The following is a 13,793-nucleotide window of genomic DNA, read 5'->3' on the forward strand; positions in this document are numbered from 1 at the left end:
ATCAACAAGATTTTCAGCAGGACTTTACAGTGATTAATCATCACTGGAGTCTCTAGTGTCTGAAACAACAGTGAAATCAACCAGATTTCAGCAGGAGTTTACACTTTTGCTTGTAAACAAATCAATGATTTTAGCTTTTTTGAGGACGGGGGCAGCGTGGGGAGTGGGTTGTTAAGTAGCAAGCGACTGCTACGCCCAGTTGAAAGAACCGCACCGCGACAATTGAGATATGTGCTGGTACGTTGGGTCTGCAAACAAACAGTTTGGTGTTATCGCTTCTCGGCCTTTTGGCTAAGATCAAGTGTAGTATCTGTTCTTATCAGTTTAATATCTGATATGTGCTCTATACGAGGACTACATATTAAGCCGATTTTTAGCTCTGGGAGATGAAAAAGGGGCTTGCTCCGTTCACTCCAAGCATCGGCCCGGTATTGCAGCACCTCCGGGAACGGTGCAACCTTTAAATTGTGGAAAATAAAAGAAAGGGTAACCTGAATCAGTGGTGTGGTGTTGGAAATGATTTCTGCTTTGAGTAAAACAAGTCTCACCTCCACATAGTTTTTAAGACTGAGGCTTTTGGCAAGTGACTTATGCTTACTCATCAATAGTGCCTTTGTTTTGCAAGTCTCAAATCACTGATTTTAACTTCACCGATCTGTGAGGACGGTGCCATCTGCGAACCGTCACCACAAATGCTGTGACTGGGAATACCGTCCCTGCCTCTGTCACCACCAACTCATACTTACCTGGCAGGGGAGATACCATGATCAAGAAGGTGGTTCACCCAGGGCGAGGCTCAGTCATTGCACTGCGACTGTGCTGACCACTGCGAATTCCCCAAATGTGGGAATCTCGACTGCATAATTTGTGGTAGTGGGGGACTGCGTTCGCGCTCTCCCCTGATATTGAAGTCAAAGAAAAACCAGGTGTCCCGTTTAATCATCACTGTCTGAATCCCTAGTGAAATCAACCACATTTCAGCAGGATTTTACACGGATTAATCACCACTGCACTGGAGTCTCCGGTGGAGGGAGTCTACAATCAGCAAATCACTGTCTGAATCCAAAGTGAAATCAACCAGATTTCAGCATTAATCATCACTGCGCTGGAGTCTCCAGTGGAGCACGTCTCAAATCAGCAAATCACTGTCTGAATCCAAAGTGAAATCAAGCACATTTCAGCAGGACTTTACACTTTTGCTTGTAAACAAATCAATGAGTTTTTGATGGCTGGTGCTGGGGAATGGGTTTGGCATTGGACAACCGCAGCTCAACCAGTCCCAACCACAAGAGGGATCACTGTTGCGACTGGGATATAAGGCTGCCTGCCACCTGATTCCGCAACTGACTTTGGTTTCTCTTCAATACGCATAAGTCTTTCGCCTTTTACTAAAGACTTCCGTGGAGAGGAACAACAATGAGTTGACCATATTTTTGGCAGGCTCTGCCAATTGGCTGAGCCTCATGTACTTGTGTGAAAAGAAAAGTAGTTGGACAGAGGCTCCTGACAATGGAGCACAAACAAAGTTGTGTTTACTTATCACTGGAGTCACTAGTGCAGCAAGTCTCAAATCACTGTCTGAATCCAAAGTGAAATCAACCAGATTTCAGCAGGATTTTACAGGGATTAATGGTCACTTTACTGGAGTCTCCGGTGGAGCACGTCTCAAATCAGCAAATCACTGTCTGAATTCATTGTGAAATCAACAAGATTTTCAGCAGGAATCATCACTGGAGTCACTAGTGGAGCCTTGCAGCAAGTCTCAAATCTCTGTCTGAATCCATTGTGAAATCAACAAGATTTTCAGCAGGACTTTACAGTGATTAATCATCACTGGAGTCTCTAGTGTCTGAAACAACAGTGAAATCAACCAGATTTCAGCAGGAGTTTACACTTTTGCTTGTAAACAAATCAATGATTTTAGCTTTTTTGAGGACGGGGGCAGCGTGGGGAGTGGGTTGTTAAGTAGCAAGCGACTGCTACGCCCAGTTGAAAGAACCGCACCGCGACAATTGAGATATGTGCTGGTACGTTGGGTCTGCAAACAAACAGTTTGGTGTTATCGCTTCTCGGCCTTTTGGCTAAGATCAAGTGTAGTATCTGTTCTTATCAGTTTAATATCTGATATGTCCTCTATACGAGGACTACATATTAAGCCGATTTTTAGCTCTGGGAGATGAAAAAGGGGCTTGCTCCGTTCACTCCAAGCATCGGCCCGGTATTGCAGCACCTCCGGGAACGGTGCACCCTTTAAATTGTGGAAAATAAAAGAAAGGGTAACCTGAATCAGTGGTGTGGTGTTGGAAATGATTTCTGCTTTGAGTAAAACAAGTCTCACCTCCACATAGTTTTTAAGACTGAGGCTTTTGGCAAGTGACTTATGCTTACTCATCAATAGTGCCTTTGTTTTGCAAGTCTCAAATCACTGATTTTAACTTCACCGATCTGTGAGGACGGTGCCATCTGCGAACCGTCACCACAAATGCTGTGACTGGGAATACCGTCCCTGCCTCTGTCACCACCAACTCATACTTACCTGGCAGGGGAGATACCATGATCAAGAAGGTGGTTCACCCAGGGCGAGGCTCAGTCATTGCACTGCGACTGTGCTGACCACTGCGAATTCCCCAAATGTGGGAATCTCGACTGCATAATTTGTGGTAGTGGGGGACTGCGTTCGCGCTCTCCCCTGATATTGAAGTCAAAGAAAAACCAGGTGTCCCGTTTAATCATCACTGTCTGAATCCCTAGTGAAATCAACCACATTTCAGCAGGATTTTACACGGATTAATCACCACTGCACTGGAGTCTCCGGTGGAGGGAGTCTACAATCAGCAAATCACTGTCTGAATCCAAAGTGAAATCAACCAGATTTCAGCATTAATCATCACTGCGCTGGAGTCTCCAGTGGAGCACGTCTCAAATCAGCAAATCACTGTCTGAATCCAAAGTGAAATCAAGCACATTTCAGCAGGACTTTACACTTTTGCTTGTAAACAAATCAATGAGTTTTTGATGGCTGGTGCTGGGGAATGGGTTTGGCATTGGACAACCGCAGCTCAACCAGTCCCAACCACAAGAGGGATCACTGTTGCGACTGGGATATAAGGCTGCCTGCCACCTGATTCCGCAACTGACTTTGGTTTCTCTTCAATACGCATAAGTCTTTCGCCTTTTACTAAAGACTTCCGTGGAGAGGAACAACAATGAGTTGACCATATTTTTGGCAGGCTCTGCCAATTGGCTGAGCCTCATGTACTTGTGTGAAAAGAAAAGTAGTTGGACAGAGGCTCCTGACAATGGAGCACAAACAAAGTTGTGTTTACTTATCACTGGAGTCACTAGTGCAGCAAGTCTCAAATCACTGTCTGAATCCAAAGTGAAATCAACCAGATTTCAGCAGGATTTTACAGGGATTAATGGTCACTTTACTGGAGTCTCCGGTGGAGCACGTCTCAAATCAGCAAATCACTGTCTGAATTCATTGTGAAATCAACAAGATTTTCAGCAGGAATCATCACTGGAGTCACTAGTGGAGCCTTGCAGCAAGTCTCAAATCTCTGTCTGAATCCATTGTGAAATCAACAAGATTTTCAGCAGGACTTTACAGTGATTAATCATCACTGGAGTCTCTAGTGTCTGAAACAACAGTGAAATCAACCAGATTTCAGCAGGAGTTTACACTTTTGCTTGTAAACAAATCAATGATTTTAGCTTTTTTGAGGACGGGGGCAGCGTGGGGAGTGGGTTGTTAAGTAGCAAGCGACTGCTACGCCCAGTTGAAAGAACCGCACCGCGACAATTGAGATATGTGCTGGTACGTTGGGTCTGCAAACAAACAGTTTGGTGTTATCGCTTCTCGGCCTTTTGGCTAAGATCAAGTGTAGTATCTGTTCTTATCAGTTTAATATCTGATATGTCCTCTATACGAGGACTACATATTAAGCCGATTTTTAGCTCTGGGAGATGAAAAAGGGGCTTGCTCCGTTCACTCCAAGCATCGGCCCGGTATTGCAGCACCTCCGGGAACGGTGCACCCTTTAAATTGTGGAAAATAAAAGAAAGGGTAACCTGAATCAGTGGTGTGGTGTTGGAAATGATTTCTGCTTTGAGTAAAACAAGTCTCACCTCCACATAGTTTTTAAGACTGAGGCTTTTGGCAAGTGACTTATGCTTACTCATCAATAGTGCCTTTGTTTTGCAAGTCTCAAATCACTGATTTTAACTTCACCGATCTGTGAGGACGGTGCCATCTGCGAACCGTCACCACAAATGCTGTGACTGGGAATACCGTCCCTGCCTCTGTCACCACCAACTCATACTTACCTGGCAGGGGAGATACCATGATCAAGAAGGTGGTTCACCCAGGGCGAGGCTCAGTCATTGCACTGCGACTGTGCTGACCACTGCGAATTCCCCAAATGTGGGAATCTCGACTGCATAATTTGTGGTAGTGGGGGACTGCGTTCGCGCTCTCCCCTGATATTGAAGTCAAAGAAAAACCAGGTGTCCCGTTTAATCATCACTGTCTGAATCCCTAGTGAAATCAACCACATTTCAGCAGGATTTTACACGGATTAATCACCACTGCACTGGAGTCTCCGGTGGAGGGAGTCTACAATCAGCAAATCACTGTCTGAATCCAAAGTGAAATCAACCAGATTTCAGCATTAATCATCACTGCGCTGGAGTCTCCAGTGGAGCACGTCTCAAATCAGCAAATCACTGTCTGAATCCAAAGTGAAATCAAGCACATTTCAGCAGGACTTTACACTTTTGCTTGTAAACAAATCAATGAGTTTTTGATGGCTGGTGCTGGGGAATGGGTTTGGCATTGGACAACCGCAGCTCAACCAGTCCCAACCACAAGAGGGATCACTGTTGCGACTGGGATATAAGGCTGCCTGCCACCTGATTCCGCAACTGACTTTGGTTTCTCTTCAATACGCATAAGTCTTTCGCCTTTTACTAAAGACTTCCGTGGAGAGGAACAACAATGAGTTGACCATATTTTTGGCAGGCTCTGCCAATTGGCTGAGCCTCATGTACTTGTGTGAAAAGAAAAGTAGTTGGACAGAGGCTCCTGACAATGGAGCACAAACAAAGTTGTGTTTACTTATCACTGGAGTCACTAGTGCAGCAAGTCTCAAATCACTGTCTGAATCCAAAGTGAAATCAACCAGATTTCAGCAGGATTTTACAGGGATTAATGGTCACTTTACTGGAGTCTCCGGTGGAGCACGTCTCAAATCAGCAAATCACTGTCTGAATTCATTGTGAAATCAACAAGATTTTCAGCAGGAATCATCACTGGAGTCACTAGTGGAGCCTTGCAGCAAGTCTCAAATCTCTGTCTGAATCCATTGTGAAATCAACAAGATTTTCAGCAGGACTTTACAGTGATTAATCATCACTGGAGTCTCTAGTGTCTGAAACAACAGTGAAATCAACCAGATTTCAGCAGGAGTTTACACTTTTGCTTGTAAACAAATCAATGATTTTAGCTTTTTTGAGGACGGGGGCAGCGTGGGGAGTGGGTTGTTAAGTAGCAAGCGACTGCTACGCCCAGTTGAAAGAACCGCACCGCGACAATTGAGATATGTGCTGGTACGTTGGGTCTGCAAACAAACAGTTTGGTGTTATCGCTTCTCGGCCTTTTGGCTAAGATCAAGTGTAGTATCTGTTCTTATCAGTTTAATATCTGATATGTCCTCTATACGAGGACTACATATTAAGCCGATTTTTAGCTCTGGGAGATGAAAAAGGGGCTTGCTCCGTTCACTCCAAGCATCGACCCGGTATTGCAGCACCTCCGGGAACGGTGCACCCTTTAAATTGTGGAAAATAAAAGAAATGGTAACCTGAATCAGTGGTGTGGTGTTGGAAATGATTTCTGCTTTGAGTAAAACAAGTCTCACCTCCACATAGTTTTTAAGACTGAGGCTTTTGGCAAGTGACTTATGCTTACTCATCAATAGTGCCTTTGTTTTGCAAGTCTCAAATCACTGATTTTAACTTCACCGATCTGTGAGGACGGTGCCATCTGCGAACCGTCACCACAAATGCTGTGACTGGGAATACCGTCCCTGCCTCTGTCACCACCAACTCATACTTACCTGGCAGGGGAGATACCATGATCAAGAAGGTGGTTCACCCAGGGCGAGGCTCAGTCATTGCACTGCGACTGTGCTGACCACTGCGAATTCCCCAAATGTGGGAATCTCGACTGCATAATTTGTGGTAGTGGGGGACTGCGTTCGCGCTCTCCCCTGATATTGAAGTCAAAGAAAAACCAGGTGTCCCGTTTAATCATCACTGTCTGAATCCCTAGTGAAATCAACCACATTTCAGCAGGATTTTACACGGATTAATCACCACTGCACTGGAGTCTCCGGTGGAGGGAGTCTACAATCAGCAAATCACTGTCTGAATCCAAAGTGAAATCAACCAGATTTCAGCATTAATCATCACTGCGCTGGAGTCTCCAGTGGAGCACGTCTCAAATCAGCAAATCACTGTCTGAATCCAAAGTGAAATCAAGCACATTTCAGCAGGACTTTACACTTTTGCTTGTAAACAAATCAATGAGTTTTTGATGGCTGGTGCTGGGGAATGGGTTTGGCATTGGACAACCGCAGCTCAACCAGTCCCAACCACAAGAGGGATCACTGTTGCGACTGGGATATAAGGCTGCCTGTCACCTGATTCCGCAACTGACTTTGGTTTCTCTTCAATACGCATAAGTCTTTCGCCTTTTACTAAAGACTTCCGTGGAGAGGAACAACAATGAGTTGACCATATTTTTGGCAGGCTCTGCCAATTGGCTGAGCCTCATGTACTTGTGTGAAAAGAAAAGTAGTTGGACAGAGGCTCCTGACAATGGAGCACAAACAAAGTTGTGTTTACTTATCACTGGAGTCACTAGTGCAGCAAGTCTCAAATCACTGTCTGAATCCAAAGTGAAATCAACCAGATTTCAGCAGGATTTTACAGGGATTAATGGTCACTTTACTGGAGTCTCCGGTGGAGCACGTCTCAAATCAGCAAATCACTGTCTGAATTCATTGTGAAATCAACAAGATTTTCAGCAGGAATCATCACTGGAGTCACTAGTGGAGCCTTGCAGCAAGTCTCAAATCTCTGTCTGAATCCATTGTGAAATCAACAAGATTTTCAGCAGGACTTTACAGTGATTAATCATCACTGGAGTCACTAGTGGAGCCTTGCAGCAAGTCTCAAATCCCTGTCTGAATCCATTGTGAAATCAACAAGATTTTCAGCAGGACTTTACAGTGATTAATCATCACTGGAGTCTCTAGTGTCTGAAACAACAGTGAAATCAACCAGATTTCAGCAGGAGTTTACACTTTTGCTTGTAAACAAATCAATGATTTTAGCTTTTTTGAGGACGGGGGCAGCGTGGGGAGTGGGTTGTTAAGTAGCAAGCGACTGCTACGCCCAGTTGAAAGAACCGCACCGCGACAATTGAGATATGTGCTGGTACGTTGGGTCTGCAAACAAACAGTTTGGTGTTATCGCTTCTCGGCCTTTTGGCTAAGATCAAGTGTAGTATCTGTTCTTATCAGTTTAATATCTGATATGTCCTCTATACGAGGACTACATATTAAGCCGATTTTTAGCTCTGGGAGATGAAAAAGGGGCTTGCTCCGTTCACTCCAAGCATCGACCCGGTATTGCAGCACCTCCGGGAACGGTGCACCCTTTAAATTGTGGAAAATAAAAGAAATGGTAACCTGAATCAGTGGTGTGGTGTTGGAAATGATTTCTGCTTTGAGTAAAACAAGTCTCACCTCCACATAGTTTTTAAGACTGAGGCTTTTGGCAAGTGACTTATGCTTACTCATCAATAGTGCCTTTGTTTTGCAAGTCTCAAATCACTGATTTTAACTTCACCGATCTGTGAGGACGGTGCCATCTGCGAACCGTCACCACAAATGCTGTGACTGGGAATACCGTCCCTGCCTCTGTCACCACCAACTCATACTTACCTGGCAGGGGAGATACCATGATCAAGAAGGTGGTTCACCCAGGGCGAGGCTCAGTCATTGCACTGCGACTGTGCTGACCACTGCGAATTCCCCAAATGTGGGAATCTCGACTGCATAATTTGTGGTAGTGGGGGACTGCGTTCGCGCTCTCCCCTGATATTGAAGTCAAAGAAAAACCAGGTGTCCCGTTTAATCATCACTGTCTGAATCCCTAGTGAAATCAACCACATTTCAGCAGGATTTTACACGGATTAATCACCACTGCACTGGAGTCTCCGGTGGAGGGAGTCTACAATCAGCAAATCACTGTCTGAATCCAAAGTGAAATCAACCAGATTTCAGCATTAATCATCACTGCGCTGGAGTCTCCAGTGGAGCACGTCTCAAATCAGCAAATCACTGTCTGAATCCAAAGTGAAATCAAGCACATTTCAGCAGGACTTTACACTTTTGCTTGTAAACAAATCAATGAGTTTTTGATGGCTGGTGCTGGGGAATGGGTTTGGCATTGGACAACCGCAGCTCAACCAGTCCCAACCACAAGAGGGATCACTGTTGCGACTGGGATATAAGGCTGCCTGCCACCTGATTCCGCAACTGACTTTGGTTTCTCTTCAATACGCATAAGTCTTTCGCCTTTTACTAAAGACTTCCGTGGAGAGGAACAACAATGAGTTGACCATATTTTTGGCAGGCTCTGCCAATTGGCTGAGCCTCATGTACTTGTGTGAAAAGAAAAGTAGTTGGACAGAGGCTCCTGACAATGGAGCACAAACAAAGTTGTGTTTACTTATCACTGGAGTCACTAGTGCAGCAAGTCTCAAATCACTGTCTGAATCCAAAGTGAAATCAACCAGATTTCAGCAGGATTTTACAGGGATTAATGGTCACTTTACTGGAGTCTCCGGTGGAGCACGTCTCAAATCAGCAAATCACTGTCTGAATTCATTGTGAAATCAACAAGATTTTCAGCAGGAATCATCACTGGAGTCACTAGTGGAGCCTTGCAGCAAGTCTCAAATCTCTGTCTGAATCCATTGTGAAATCAACAAGATTTTCAGCAGGACTTTACAGTGATTAATCATCACTGGAGTCTCTAGTGTCTGAAACAACAGTGAAATCAACCAGATTTCAGCAGGAGTTTACACTTTTGCTTGTAAACAAATCAATGATTTTAGCTTTTTTGAGGACGGGGGCAGCGTGGGGAGTGGGTTGTTAAGTAGCAAGCGACTGCTACGCCCAGTTGAAAGAACCGCACCGCGACAATTGAGATATGTGCTGGTACGTTGGGTCTGCAAACAAACAGTTTGGTGTTATCGCTTCTCGGCCTTTTGGCTAAGATCAAGTGTAGTATCTGTTCTTATCAGTTTAATATCTGATATGTCCTCTATACGAGGACTACATATTAAGCCGATTTTTAGCTCTGGGAGATGAAAAAGGGGCTTGCTCCGTTCACTCCAAGCATCGGCCCGGTATTGCAGCACCTCCGGGAACGGTGCACCCTTTAAATTGTGGAAAATAAAAGAAAGGGTAACCTGAATCAGTGGTGTGGTGTTGGAAATGATTTCTGCTTTGAGTAAAACAAGTCTCACCTCCACATAGTTTTTAAGACTGAGGCTTTTGGCAAGTGACTTATGCTTACTCATCAATAGTGCCTTTGTTTTGCAAGTCTCAAATCACTGATTTTAACTTCACCGATCTGTGAGGACGGTGCCATCTGCGAACCGTCACCACAAATGCTGTGACTGGGAATACCGTCCCTGCCTCTGTCACCACCAACTCATACTTACCTGGCAGGGGAGATACCATGATCAAGAAGGTGGTTCACCCAGGGCGAGGCTCAGTCATTGCACTGCGACTGTGCTGACCACTGCGAATTCCCCAAATGTGGGAATCTCGACTGCATAATTTGTGGTAGTGGGGGACTGCGTTCGCGCTCTCCCCTGATATTGAAGTCAAAGAAAAACCAGGTGTCCCGTTTAATCATCACTGTCTGAATCCCTAGTGAAATCAACCACATTTCAGCAGGATTTTACACGGATTAATCACCACTGCACTGGAGTCTCCGGTGGAGGGAGTCTACAATCAGCAAATCACTGTCTGAATCCAAAGTGAAATCAACCAGATTTCAGCATTAATCATCACTGCGCTGGAGTCTCCAGTGGAGCACGTCTCAAATCAGCAAATCACTGTCTGAATCCAAAGTGAAATCAAGCACATTTCAGCAGGACTTTACACTTTTGCTTGTAAACAAATCAATGAGTTTTTGATGGCTGGTGCTGGGGAATGGGTTTGGCATTGGACAACCGCAGCTCAACCAGTCCCAACCACAAGAGGGATCACTGTTGCGACTGGGATATAAGGCTGCCTGCCACCTGATTCCGCAACTGACTTTGGTTTCTCTTCAATACGCATAAGTCTTTCGCCTTTTACTAAAGACTTCCGTGGAGAGGAACAACAATGAGTTGACCATATTTTTGGCAGGCTCTGCCAATTGGCTGAGCCTCATGTACTTGTGTGAAAAGAAAAGTAGTTGGACAGAGGCTCCTGACAATGGAGCACAAACAAAGTTGTGTTTACTTATCACTGGAGTCACTAGTGCAGCAAGTCTCAAATCACTGTCTGAATCCAAAGTGAAATCAACCAGATTTCAGCAGGATTTTACAGGGATTAATGGTCACTTTACTGGAGTCTCCGGTGGAGCACGTCTCAAATCAGCAAATCACTGTCTGAATTCATTGTGAAATCAACAAGATTTTCAGCAGGAATCATCACTGGAGTCACTAGTGGAGCCTTGCAGCAAGTCTCAAATCTCTGTCTGAATCCATTGTGAAATCAACAAGATTTTCAGCAGGACTTTACAGTGATTAATCATCACTGGAGTCTCTAGTGTCTGAAACAACAGTGAAATCAACCAGATTTCAGCAGGAGTTTACACTTTTGCTTGTAAACAAATCAATGATTTTAGCTTTTTTGAGGACGGGGGCAGCGTGGGGAGTGGGTTGTTAAGTAGCAAGCGACTGCTACGCCCAGTTGAAAGAACCGCACCGCGACAATTGAGATATGTGCTGGTACGTTGGGTCTGCAAACAAACAGTTTGGTGTTATCGCTTCTCGGCCTTTTGGCTAAGATCAAGTGTAGTATCTGTTCTTATCAGTTTAATATCTGATATGTCCTCTATACGAGGACTACATATTAAGCCGATTTTTAGCTCTGGGAGATGAAAAAGGGGCTTGCTCCGTTCACTCCAAGCATCGGCCCGGTATTGCAGCACCTCCGGGAACGGTGCACCCTTTAAATTGTGGAAAATAAAAGAAAGGGTAACCTGAATCAGTGGTGTGGTGTTGGAAATGATTTCTGCTTTGAGTAAAACAAGTCTCACCTCCACATAGTTTTTAAGACTGAGGCTTTTGGCAAGTGACTTATGCTTACTCATCAATAGTGCCTTTGTTTTGCAAGTCTCAAATCACTGATTTTAACTTCACCGATCTGTGAGGACGGTGCCATCTGCGAACCGTCACCACAAATGCTGTGACTGGGAATACCGTCCCTGCCTCTGTCACCACCAACTCATACTTACCTGGCAGGGGAGATACCATGATCAAGAAGGTGGTTCACCCAGGGCGAGGCTCAGTCATTGCACTGCGACTGTGCTGACCACTGCGAATTCCCCAAATGTGGGAATCTCGACTGCATAATTTGTGGTAGTGGGGGACTGCGTTCGCGCTCTCCCCTGATATTGAAGTCAAAGAAAAACCAGGTGTCCCGTTTAATCATCACTGTCTGAATCCCTAGTGAAATCAACCACATTTCAGCAGGATTTTACACGGATTAATCACCACTGCACTGGAGTCTCCGGTGGAGGGAGTCTACAATCAGCAAATCACTGTCTGAATCCAAAGTGAAATCAACCAGATTTCAGCATTAATCATCACTGCGCTGGAGTCTCCAGTGGAGCACGTCTCAAATCAGCAAATCACTGTCTGAATCCAAAGTGAAATCAAGCACATTTCAGCAGGACTTTACACTTTTGCTTGTAAACAAATCAATGAGTTTTTGATGGCTGGTGCTGGGGAATGGGTTTGGCATTGGACAACCGCAGCTCAACCAGTCCCAACCACAAGAGGGATCACTGTTGCGACTGGGATATAAGGCTGCCTGCCACCTGATTCCGCAACTGACTTTGGTTTCTCTTCAATACGCATAAGTCTTTCGCCTTTTACTAAAGACTTCCGTGGAGAGGAACAACAATGAGTTGACCATATTTTTGGCAGGCTCTGCCAATTGGCTGAGCCTCATGTACTTGTGTGAAAAGAAAAGTAGTTGGACAGAGGCTCCTGACAATGGAGCACAAACAAAGTTGTGTTTACTTATCACTGGAGTCACTAGTGCAGCAAGTCTCAAATCACTGTCTGAATCCAAAGTGAAATCAACCAGATTTCAGCAGGATTTTACAGGGATTAATGGTCACTTTACTGGAGTCTCCGGTGGAGCACGTCTCAAATCAGCAAATCACTGTCTGAATTCATTGTGAAATCAACAAGATTTTCAGCAGGAATCATCACTGGAGTCACTAGTGGAGCCTTGCAGCAAGTCTCAAATCTCTGTCTGAATCCATTGTGAAATCAACAAGATTTTCAGCAGGACTTTACAGTGATTAATCATCACTGGAGTCACTAGTGGAGCCTTGCAGCAAGTCTCAAATCCCTGTCTGAATCCATTGTGAAATCAACAAGATTTTCAGCAGGACTTTACAGTGATTAATCATCACTGGAGTCTCTAGTGTCTGAAACAACAGTGAAATCAACCAGATTTCAGCAGGAGTTTACACTTTTGCTTGTAAACAAATCAATGATTTTAGCTTTTTTGAGGACGGGGGCAGCGTGGGGAGTGGGTTGTTAAGTAGCAAGCGACTGCTACGCCCAGTTGAAAGAACCGCACCGCGACAATTGAGATATGTGCTGGTACGTTGGGTCTGCAAACAAACAGTTTGGTGTTATCGCTTCTCGGCCTTTTGGCTAAGATCAAGTGTAGTATCTGTTCTTATCAGTTTAATATCTGATATGTCCTCTATACGAGGACTACATATTAAGCCGATTTTTAGCTCTGGGAGATGAAAAAGGGGCTTGCTCCGTTCACTCCAAGCATCGGCCCGGTATTGCAGCACCTCCGGGAACGGTGCACCCTTTAAATTGTGGAAAATAAAAGAAAGGGTAACCTGAATCAGTGGTGTGGTGTTGGAAATGATTTCTGCTTTGAGTAAAACAAGTCTCACCTCCACATAGTTTTTAAGACTGAGGCTTTTGGCAAGTGACTTATGCTTACTCATCAATAGTGCCTTTGTTTTGCAAGTCTCAAATCACTGATTTTAACTTCACCGATCTGTGAGGACGGTGCCATCTGCGAACCGTCACCACAAATGCTGTGACTGGGAATACCGTCCCTGCCTCTGTCACCACCAACTCATACTTACCTGGCAGGGGAGATACCATGATCAAGAAGGTGGTTCACCCAGGGCGAGGCTCAGTCATTGCACTGCGACTGTGCTGACCACTGCGAATTCCCCAAATGTGGGAATCTCGACTGCATAATTTGTGGTAGTGGGGGACTGCGTTCGCGCTCTCCCCTGATATTGAAGTCAAAGAAAAACCAGGTGTCCCGTTTAATCATCACTGTCTGAATCCCTAGTGAAATCAACCACATTTCAGCAGGATTTTACACGGATTAATCACCACTGCACTGGAGTCTCCGGTGGAGGGAGTCTACAATCAGCAAATCACTGTC

The 13,793-nt window shown here is 44.9% G+C and overlaps 23 non-coding genes across 23 annotated transcripts; all 23 read left to right on the top strand.

The window, feature by feature from the left end:
- Positions 1-271: 271 nt before the first annotated feature.
- On the top strand, positions 272-462 carry LOC144394720 (U2 spliceosomal RNA). The gene has a single exon (XR_013457148.1). It is a non-coding gene; the product is annotated as a U2 spliceosomal RNA (small nuclear RNA).
- Positions 463-738: 276 nt separating this feature from the next.
- Positions 739-902, top strand: LOC144394675 (U1 spliceosomal RNA). The gene has a single exon (XR_013457103.1). It is a non-coding gene; the product is annotated as a U1 spliceosomal RNA (small nuclear RNA).
- A 442-nt stretch (positions 903-1,344) lies between these two features.
- LOC144394721 (U5 spliceosomal RNA) lies at positions 1,345-1,459 on the top strand. The gene has a single exon (XR_013457150.1). It is a non-coding gene; the product is annotated as a U5 spliceosomal RNA (small nuclear RNA).
- A 602-nt stretch (positions 1,460-2,061) lies between these two features.
- LOC144394679 (U2 spliceosomal RNA) lies at positions 2,062-2,252 on the top strand. Its single transcript, XR_013457107.1, has one exon. It is a non-coding gene; the product is annotated as a U2 spliceosomal RNA (small nuclear RNA).
- A 276-nt stretch (positions 2,253-2,528) lies between these two features.
- LOC144394776 (U1 spliceosomal RNA) lies at positions 2,529-2,692 on the top strand. The gene has a single exon (XR_013457205.1). It is a non-coding gene; the product is annotated as a U1 spliceosomal RNA (small nuclear RNA).
- A 442-nt stretch (positions 2,693-3,134) lies between these two features.
- Positions 3,135-3,249, top strand: LOC144394722 (U5 spliceosomal RNA). Its single transcript, XR_013457151.1, has one exon. It is a non-coding gene; the product is annotated as a U5 spliceosomal RNA (small nuclear RNA).
- A 602-nt stretch (positions 3,250-3,851) lies between these two features.
- LOC144394680 (U2 spliceosomal RNA) lies at positions 3,852-4,042 on the top strand. The gene has a single exon (XR_013457108.1). It is a non-coding gene; the product is annotated as a U2 spliceosomal RNA (small nuclear RNA).
- A 276-nt stretch (positions 4,043-4,318) lies between these two features.
- On the top strand, positions 4,319-4,482 carry LOC144394788 (U1 spliceosomal RNA). The gene has a single exon (XR_013457217.1). It is a non-coding gene; the product is annotated as a U1 spliceosomal RNA (small nuclear RNA).
- A 442-nt stretch (positions 4,483-4,924) lies between these two features.
- LOC144394723 (U5 spliceosomal RNA) lies at positions 4,925-5,039 on the top strand. Its single transcript, XR_013457152.1, has one exon. It is a non-coding gene; the product is annotated as a U5 spliceosomal RNA (small nuclear RNA).
- Positions 5,040-5,641: 602 nt separating this feature from the next.
- LOC144394814 (U2 spliceosomal RNA) lies at positions 5,642-5,832 on the top strand. The gene has a single exon (XR_013457242.1). It is a non-coding gene; the product is annotated as a U2 spliceosomal RNA (small nuclear RNA).
- A 276-nt stretch (positions 5,833-6,108) lies between these two features.
- LOC144394800 (U1 spliceosomal RNA) lies at positions 6,109-6,272 on the top strand. The gene has a single exon (XR_013457229.1). It is a non-coding gene; the product is annotated as a U1 spliceosomal RNA (small nuclear RNA).
- Positions 6,273-6,714: 442 nt separating this feature from the next.
- Positions 6,715-6,829, top strand: LOC144394725 (U5 spliceosomal RNA). The gene has a single exon (XR_013457153.1). It is a non-coding gene; the product is annotated as a U5 spliceosomal RNA (small nuclear RNA).
- Positions 6,830-7,534: 705 nt separating this feature from the next.
- Positions 7,535-7,725, top strand: LOC144394815 (U2 spliceosomal RNA). Its single transcript, XR_013457243.1, has one exon. It is a non-coding gene; the product is annotated as a U2 spliceosomal RNA (small nuclear RNA).
- A 276-nt stretch (positions 7,726-8,001) lies between these two features.
- On the top strand, positions 8,002-8,165 carry LOC144394813 (U1 spliceosomal RNA). Its single transcript, XR_013457241.1, has one exon. It is a non-coding gene; the product is annotated as a U1 spliceosomal RNA (small nuclear RNA).
- Positions 8,166-8,607: 442 nt separating this feature from the next.
- LOC144394726 (U5 spliceosomal RNA) lies at positions 8,608-8,722 on the top strand. The gene has a single exon (XR_013457154.1). It is a non-coding gene; the product is annotated as a U5 spliceosomal RNA (small nuclear RNA).
- Positions 8,723-9,324: 602 nt separating this feature from the next.
- On the top strand, positions 9,325-9,515 carry LOC144394683 (U2 spliceosomal RNA). Its single transcript, XR_013457110.1, has one exon. It is a non-coding gene; the product is annotated as a U2 spliceosomal RNA (small nuclear RNA).
- Positions 9,516-9,791: 276 nt separating this feature from the next.
- On the top strand, positions 9,792-9,955 carry LOC144394682 (U1 spliceosomal RNA). Its single transcript, XR_013457109.1, has one exon. It is a non-coding gene; the product is annotated as a U1 spliceosomal RNA (small nuclear RNA).
- Positions 9,956-10,397: 442 nt separating this feature from the next.
- Positions 10,398-10,512, top strand: LOC144394727 (U5 spliceosomal RNA). The gene has a single exon (XR_013457155.1). It is a non-coding gene; the product is annotated as a U5 spliceosomal RNA (small nuclear RNA).
- A 602-nt stretch (positions 10,513-11,114) lies between these two features.
- LOC144394684 (U2 spliceosomal RNA) lies at positions 11,115-11,305 on the top strand. Its single transcript, XR_013457111.1, has one exon. It is a non-coding gene; the product is annotated as a U2 spliceosomal RNA (small nuclear RNA).
- Positions 11,306-11,581: 276 nt separating this feature from the next.
- Positions 11,582-11,745, top strand: LOC144394694 (U1 spliceosomal RNA). Its single transcript, XR_013457121.1, has one exon. It is a non-coding gene; the product is annotated as a U1 spliceosomal RNA (small nuclear RNA).
- Positions 11,746-12,187: 442 nt separating this feature from the next.
- LOC144394728 (U5 spliceosomal RNA) lies at positions 12,188-12,302 on the top strand. Its single transcript, XR_013457156.1, has one exon. It is a non-coding gene; the product is annotated as a U5 spliceosomal RNA (small nuclear RNA).
- Positions 12,303-13,007: 705 nt separating this feature from the next.
- LOC144394685 (U2 spliceosomal RNA) lies at positions 13,008-13,198 on the top strand. Its single transcript, XR_013457112.1, has one exon. It is a non-coding gene; the product is annotated as a U2 spliceosomal RNA (small nuclear RNA).
- Positions 13,199-13,474: 276 nt separating this feature from the next.
- LOC144394706 (U1 spliceosomal RNA) lies at positions 13,475-13,638 on the top strand. Its single transcript, XR_013457133.1, has one exon. It is a non-coding gene; the product is annotated as a U1 spliceosomal RNA (small nuclear RNA).
- Positions 13,639-13,793: the final 155 nt, after the last annotated feature.

This window comes from Gasterosteus aculeatus, unplaced genomic scaffold (assembly GCF_964276395.1).
Source record: "Gasterosteus aculeatus unplaced genomic scaffold, fGasAcu3.hap1.1 HAP1_SCAFFOLD_57, whole genome shotgun sequence".
Taxonomy (NCBI): domain Eukaryota; kingdom Metazoa; phylum Chordata; class Actinopteri; order Perciformes; family Gasterosteidae; genus Gasterosteus; species Gasterosteus aculeatus.